This window comes from Orycteropus afer, unplaced genomic scaffold (genome assembly GCF_000298275.1).
Source record: "Orycteropus afer afer isolate SDZICR_OR568_19922 unplaced genomic scaffold, OryAfe1.0 scaffold00844, whole genome shotgun sequence".
In the NCBI taxonomy this organism is placed as follows: domain Eukaryota; kingdom Metazoa; phylum Chordata; class Mammalia; order Tubulidentata; family Orycteropodidae; genus Orycteropus; species Orycteropus afer.
This window is the reverse complement of record NW_006922431.1, coordinates 354,899-363,461: the sequence shown is the minus strand read 5'-3', so window position 1 is coordinate 363,461 and position 8,563 is coordinate 354,899. Positions and strand designations below refer to the sequence as shown.

Here is an 8,563-nt window from a genome sequence, read left to right as displayed (position 1 = left end):
AGAAGGAACTGAAGATAGACTACCCTCTTGACTGTTTTTCCCAAGGTGGGAAAGCATCTTTGTTGTTGATGTTAGCTGCTGCTGAGTCAGTTCGCACTCAGTAGACCCCGTGTGTGCAGAGTAGAGCTGCTCCATAGGGTTTTCAAGATTATGAATTTTTGGAAGGAGATCGCCTGGCTTATCTTCTGAAAAGCCTTTGGGTGGGTCCAAACTGCTAACCTTTCAGCTAGTAGTCAAGTGCTTAACTGTTATACCACCCAAGGAACCTAGGGAAAGCATCTTAACTGTCCTGAAGTGACTTCCTGTCCCCTCTTTCAGAAAGAGAGTGCTACCTGCAATGACTTACATTTCTCCCAACTCAGGCTTTTTGAAATTTCTCTCCAGAACATGAGTCACTTCCATTTCTTGATCAGTAGAATCCAAAGTAGGGTATATACACATGTCCCAGCAGGTGAGATGCTGCACTGTGAGGAAAATATTAGTAGGTCTCTTGATATTTATGAAAATTTTTGTCTTAAATTTCAGTTTTATTTTATATTTTTGGTAATATTTTAGTTAGTAGTGTTAGTTATAATTTACTGGTATATCAACATACTTGGTTATAGTTTCTCTGCTGTTGGAAGAGTGAAATAAAAAAAAAAATTGGAGACCATATTTCTAAATGTAAAGTGCCTGTGTTGTTGAGTGTAGGTATTCTTTGTTTTTGCATTCCATTTAGTTTCTTCATAAAGAGCTTAGTAACTTAATTTTCATACTAAGTTAAAACTTGAGAGTTTACCGAAACAGAAATGTCTTTATTTCTCAGACAAAAAATTTCAAGGCTCTTAAGAAACATTTTTCTCCAAAGTACACAAAGAGAATTAGCTTGTAAAATAAAAGCACTTCTCTTTTAACTCGTATGAAACTCGAAACACATTTAAATCCACAAATATTATTGAACACAGTCTATGACCAATGTGTGCTGAGGGGGAAAAAATGAAGGATAAAATATGGTTCCTTTCCTTAAGAAACATAAAATGTATTTATGTAAATTATACAGAAGAAAGTTGATCATATCAGCATTTTTTTTTGTAGTTCAGACTGAAGAGCACTTAAACTCAGAGTCACTGGGAAATGGGCCAAGAAGTCTTTACAAATTCTACATTAACATCTATATGGTAAAAAGATAAAAGTATAATATTCATTATGATATTTACTCAAATATTAATATATTTCACTGTAAATTGATGCCACTAAAGTACATGGAATATCTTCTTTTATTAAGTAGATACTATGTTAATTTGCATATAGAAATATTTTCCTAAAAAAAGCCATTAGACCGAGTATCTACTGAACATGTGTTATGGGCCTCACTATTATAAACATTTCTCCTTTTCATAACTCTTATTTCTTACAACAATCCTATAAGGTGTATATCATTATTCCCCCAATATAAAGATGCAAAAACTGAGGCACAGAGAGCTTAAAGAACCTGCCCAAGATCACATTGCTAGGAATTATAAGAGATAAGATTTGAAACCTTGATATTACTTTGACTTCAGAGTTTCACTGTGCCATTTATTAGGAATTTTAAAGTGATGGAAGTGAGGTATAAAAACTGTGGTTTTCATTATGGAGTGCAGAGATGAAAGCTGTGGTAAACATAGTCCCTTCAAATGATGTGCCTGCTGGCAATATGCATTTGTATCCTATGAGGATCTAAAGGAGCCCTACAAGAGCAAAGGTTAAACCCTGGGCTGCTAACTGAAAAGTCAGTGGTTCGAACCCATTAGTGGCTCCATAGTATACCTGGCAATCTGCTTCTACAAGATTACAGTTTAGGAAAACCTATATGGAAGTTCTATTCTATCCTGCAAGGTCCATTGAGTCAGAATATACTCTGTGGCACAAAACAACCACAATATGAAGATTTAATCTATATAAGTATATGGAGTGATGTTTTATGCCATGCTTGGATTTGCTTGCTTCCTTGCACAATCCTATGATATTATTTCCATTTCCATTTCACTTTACAGGACATTTTCTGATCTGATTTCAGAAACCTGAAATCATGGACCAAGGAAATAACTCAAGAGTGACTGAATTTGTGTTGCATGGCCTTTCTGGTCCTCTAGAACTACAACTATTCTATTTTGCATTTTTCACACTTTTTTATCTATCCACTCTACTGGGAAACCTCCTCATTATGCTCACAGTCCTTTCTGAACCTGCTCTCCACACACCCATGTACTTCCTGCTCAGCAACCTTCCTTCATTGATATGTGTCTGTCCACTTTTGCTACTCCCAAAATGATTGTTAACTTCCTCATGGAGCATAAGACCATCTCCTTTGAGGGCTGCATGGCCCAGATATTCTTTCTGCATATCTTTGGTGGTATGGAATGATGCTCCTTGTGGCCATGGCATATGACAGGTATGTCGACCCCTGCACTACGCAGCCATCATGAGTGTACACAAGTGCACAGGCCTTGTGGTGGGCTCCTGGCTCATTGGGATCCTGCACTCAGCAAGTCAGTTTGTCTTCATAGTAAACCTTCCATTCTGTGGTCCAAATGATGTAAACAACTTTTTCTGTGATCTTCCCTTGGTTATTAAACTCGCCTGCAATGATGTCTATATACTAGAGATACTGACACTTTCATACACTGATCTAATGAGTATGAGTTCTTTTGTGCTCTTGCTCATCTCCTACACAGTCATCCTGGTCACTGTGAGACGTCGATCCTCAGCAGGTATGGGCAAGGCCCGAGCCACCCTGACTGCCCACGTCACTGTGGTGACCCTCTTCTTTGGGCCCTGCATCTTTATCTATATCTGACCTTTCCATAACTTCTCAGTGGATACTGTTCTTTCAATATTCTACACTGTTTTCACTCCTCTCTTAAACCCCTTGATCTATACATTAAGAAATAAGGAGGTTATATCAGCAATGAAGAAACTGAGGTGGCGAAAAATAAGTTCCTAACAGTTTTTTTAGCTTTCCCTTGTGATAATGACAACCATAATAAAGGTATCACTGATATCCTTTGCTATTTTAACTGTTTATATTTTAACTAAGAAATTGTTGTTGTTGTTGTTGTTACGTGCCGTCGAGTTGGACCCAACTCATAGTGACCCCTCCTTGGGATTCCAAGGCAGTATCACTGTGGAAGTAGATTGCCTCATCTTCCTTCCGAGGAGTGGCTGGTGGGTTTGAACTGCCAGCCTTCTAGTTAGCAGTCAAGTGTCTTAGGCACTACGCTATCAGAGCTCCCAACTAAGAAATTAAACACAAATATTTTTTGTATGTAGAAATGATATTTCTTATAATGTGCACTCTCCTTACAAACTATCCATACTTAAGGATTAAATAGTAATAGTTCTGGTGAACCCATTAACTGAACTCAGAAACCAAATAGATTCATGTCCTTAACCATGTAAATGTAGCATATTTAACCATGCTACAAATAGCAAAACCTGGGCCCCAAATAAATGTTTCTTTGTCTCAGTGTATTAAATTGAAATTCAGAATTTCCACTCAAAGTTAGTTATTCCATGACTACACACACAAAAAATATCTTTTTTCTGTATATAAATAGAATATTTTTCAACACTATTAAATATCTGCCTCTGTTGTATTTACTGATCTCCACATCCTGCCATCTAATCTACACCACTTGTGATAGTTATGACTGCATGTCAACTTGTCTGGGCTATGATTCTCAGTAGTTTAGTAGTTACGATGTAGTCATCATCCATCATGTGAGCTTATGTAATGTAATTACTTCCATGAAGAGAGCTAATATGAATAGCATCAGTTGAAAGAGAATTTACTTAGGGGTGTGGCCTGCTTATAATATATATGGATATTCTGGAAAATCTCTTTAGTTTTTCACTCAAACTGGATTTTGCATCTGGCCTGTAATCATCTAACCTCCAGTTCTTTGCACTTGAGCTAGTAGTCTGCCATTTTGCTAGTTGATCCTAGGATTCATTAACCTACAAAGCTTAGAATCAAGCAGTTGGTTATCTTACAGTCTATCTTGAATTTGTTTGCCTCTGCAGCTACTTCAGACAGGTGAAGGCTCCTGCCTGATATCTGACTCATAACCTCAGGACTTGCCAGGTTTTACAAACTCATGAGGCATTTCTCTATGATAAATTTCTTAATATCTATCTATCTATCTATCTAATCTATCTATCTATCTATCTATCTATCTATCTATCTAATCTATCAAGTTCCACTGGTTTTCCTTCTCTAGATAACTCACCCTAATACACTACCCAATAGAACATAAATTACAATACATAATTTTCAATTTCTCAAAAAGTATAAAATCATTGTTTTGACTTTTGATAAGTAGTCTACATTTTCACTGTCTTTTGTGAATTACTATTATGTATGATAATCCAGAAAAGTGGACTATATGAAGAAGAATGTGGAATCAGGATTGGAGGAAGATTAATTAAAACTTGGGGTATGCAGATGACACAACCTTGCTTCTGAAATTGAAGATGACTTGAACAACTTACTGATGAATATCAAAGACTACAGTCTTCAGTATGGATTATACCTGAACATAAAGAAAGCAAAAATCCTCACAACTGGACCAATAAGCAACATTACAATAAATGGAGGAAAGATTAAAGTTGTCAAATATTTCATTTTACTTGGATCCACAGTCAGCACCCATGGAAGCAGTAGTCAAGAAATCAGATGTTGCAATAAATGAGACAAATCTGCTGCCAAAACCTCTTTAAAGAGTTAAAGAGCAAGGATACAACTTTGAAGAATAAAATGCAACTAACCTAAGCCCTCATATTTTTAATGACTTCATATGAGTGAGATACCACCTTGGAAACCCAAGGAGGGGTCACTATGAGTTGGGTTCAACTCAACAACAGTGAGGTTTGGTATATGCATGTGAAAGCTGGACAATGAATAAGGAAGACCAAAGAAATTATGACTTTGAATTGTGGAGTTGGACAAGAATACTGAACATACCATGGACTACCAGAAGAATGAACAAATTTCTCCTGGAAGAAGTCCATACGGAATGCTCCGTAGAAGTGAGAATGACTAGACTTCCTCTTACCTATTTTGGTCATATTATAAAAAGGGGCCATTTCCTGGAGAAGGATATGCTTAGTAATGTAGAAAGTCAGGAAAAAAGAGGAAGACCCTCAATGAGTTGGATTGATACAGTGTTTGCAACAATGGTCTCAAGCATAGCAAGAATTGTGAGGATGGTGAAGAACCCAGTAGTGTTTCATTCTGTTGTACATATGGTAGCTATGAGTTGGACCTGACTTGATGGCATCTACCAACAACAAGGAGCTCTGGTGATGCAGGGAGTAAGGCATTTGGCTGCTAACCAGAAGCTGAGTGGTTCAAACCCACCAGCTGCTATCTACTTCCATAAAGATTTATAGCCTTGAAAACCCAATGGGAGTTGCTATAAGTTGGAATTGACTAGATGGCAATGGTTTTTTTGTGTTTAACAACAACAGCATTTTGTATGAAATATCATAGGACCTACTTTCTTTGTTTTTGTAGTCTTTGTTCTTATTATAATAAAAAACAATATTCCTAAGACACTGGAAATGAGATTCCCAATTTTTTGCTTATAAAATAATTGTTAGTTGACTTGGACTAAAATTGTTTTAGATAGTTGTTTTTCTTATCAAACTAATACTTCTATCAAATTCATTCTTCTTTCACTAAATTTGATAAATATAAATGTACAAAAATTAAAGTGATGTAATATATTAATATTTATGAAGTTTCAGAATAGTATTTAATTGACTTTTGTTTTACCAGTCATCATTTTAACTAATATCACAAGTCAATTTCAAGAATCATCTTGAATTTTCAAATCATCTTGATCTTCTGACTTCTAGTGTTTGAAAGAGAAAGACATACCCCAAAGTGAAGTTTTGCTTTTGAAATGGTTTGGGAGATATGGTAATGTAGAATAGGATTTAATATCAATTACACTTCAAATATAGTTTAATTCCACTTCTCCTTTATAACTTCACTATTCTTCAAGGTTCTGTTGATTCTTTTCTAAAATATAGAAGAAAAAAAAAAGTTATATGACATTTTATAATATACCAATTATTACAATAATGATAATGAAGTGAAATTTATATTGTTTTTGTTGTTGTTAGGTGCTGTTTCTCATAGTGACCCCATGTACAACAGAAACACCGCCAGGTCCTGAGCCAACCCCACAATCTTTGCTATATCTGAGTCCATCGCTGCAGCCACTGGGTCAATCCATCCCATTTTTATTGACCCTCTGCTCTACCAAGTATTATATCCTTCTCCAAGGACTGGTCCCTTCTGACAACATGACCAAAGTAGATGAGATGAAGTCTGGCCCATCATTAAATAAACTTGTATTTAATGATGCTTATATAGTTTACTCAATGGCAGTGAGTTTGGTTTTTGGATATAGCTTACAAATTATGTCTTCATATATTATCTCAATGGATTCTTAAAATATACCTGTGGGTTAGAAGAAGATTATGCTTCTATAGCGACAATATTTAAATTTAGATAATCATAGATCCTTCCAGTAAAAATACCTATGAATCCTAGAAGAATTATTCAAAACAAACAATCAATCTCATGACATTTGAAAGAGCAGAAGATTTGGGAGAAAAAGAATGATGGGAAGTGATTTCAGATAATCAAAATGATAGAGGCATTAGAAGGAAATTTTGCCCCTGCAAATATGTGAAGTAGAATTAAATTCCTTGGACCTGAAACCCTCAGAACCTATTCCTTCAGTGAAGATGTGGTTTAGAAGATTGTTGTGAGCAGCACAAAGAAAACACCAAAAATATTTTCTAATTGGCCAGGTTTGTAGGTAGAAAAATTGTTTATTCTGAGAAATTATAATCATAGGATTGTCCAGATATAAATTCAGAGTTGGAATACTCTCTGCATAGTCAGAAGAGAACTTTAATCTGAAAAATTCTACATAAAATATAGCTCACTCCTGATGTCAATGAAATTCTTGGGGCATTTGGAAAATAAAGACAAAAGCCTCTCTGGTGGACCATACCCTCAACACCAGCTACACAGGATTTTAGCACATGAAATCTTGCTAGTTTTGAGAACACAATCAAACTGACAAAATACACAAGGAGCTATATACAATAAACAATTTTTAGCAAACAGAATAAACAGTAAACTAGCCTCCCCTTCCCAACCTGAGTATGTAGTGAATCTATTGAATAAATATTATAAAATGAGCATGTTCTAAAATGGTTAAACAAGAGGTATAAACCAAAAGGCAAATACTATTGCATACATAATACTGATGATCAGTAGCAGTAAACACTAATCTACATGTGAGTCCACAGGTAAGAACATCATGGAAATAGATAGATAGGCAAATGGGAATATATTCACGACCATACATAGGTTTGGCAGACGGTATACCTACAAATGTATTTGTATGTGCTATAAAAGTGTCCCTATGTAGTTTAACCATAATAAGAGGCAAAGTTCAAATAACTTCTTAGCCACAAATAAGTACCTTGAGGGAGTTAATACCTGGGCCTGTGGGTTGGGGATCATGGTCATGGGGACATCAAACTCAATTGACACAACATGGTATAAAAAAATATTGTCCCACATCTTACTTTGGGGAGTAGTGACTGGTGTTTTAAAAGCTTGAGAGTGATTATCTAAAAGTGGTCATCTTTCCTTGTCTGGAGTGAAAATTGAAGACTAGTGGAAATCATTAGTCAAAGGATTAATGGACCGTGAGAACTTCAGCCCATATTACCCTGAGACCAGAAAACTACATGGTGGCTGGCTACCAATACCAACCACTTAGAAAGGGATCAAACTTGGAGATCCAGGATAGAGTGGGAGAAAAATGTGGAACAAAACCCGGCTACCAACGCCAACCACTCCGGAAAGGATCAAAGCTGGAGAAACTGGATAGAGTGGGAGGAAAAACATGGAACAAAATCTAAAAACTCAATAATGACCAGAATTACTGGTCAGATGAAATCTGGTGAGACCCCCAATACTATGATTCTGGAATACATTCTGCACCTAGAATAAAACACACCCCCAGGGGCTGGCTCTCAGCCCAATAGTCATCTATCTATCTTTCCATATGTACTGCAGTTGGAGTGGAAGAAGCCAAGAACTTAGAAATGGCAATGGGAGCAGGACAAAAGAAGAAAGAGAAGGGGAGGTGGAGGGAGGGATGGGAGAGGAGAAAGGAAGGAAAAGAAAGGAAAGAACAAAGGGAGGGAAGGAGGAAACAAAGAAAGGAAGGAAGGAAAAAAAGAAAAAAAGAAAGCAAGTCCTACCCTACCTATCCACAGGGTCAGGATAGAGGAAGGCTAGCAAGGCAGAAAACTTTAGGCATTAACTATTCCACTTCAGGACAATACCACAGAAGAAATTTGGCCCAATCCTACTCATGCCAGCTAAGGCTAAGTGAGGATACTCTTACTTCATACATGGCCCAACTCCCACAAACTCCCTGTGATGGGGTTAAAGAAGGTCAGGCAAAGGCCTGGACTTCACTTTCATGAAGTCAGTGAAGGCCAT

The 8,563-nt window shown here is 36.6% G+C and overlaps 1 pseudogene; it reads left to right on the top strand.

Moving 5' to 3' along the window:
• The first annotated feature begins 2,050 nt into the window (after positions 1-2,050).
• LOC103212072 lies at positions 2,051-2,965 on the top strand (annotated as a pseudogene).
• Positions 2,966-8,563: the final 5,598 nt, after the last annotated feature.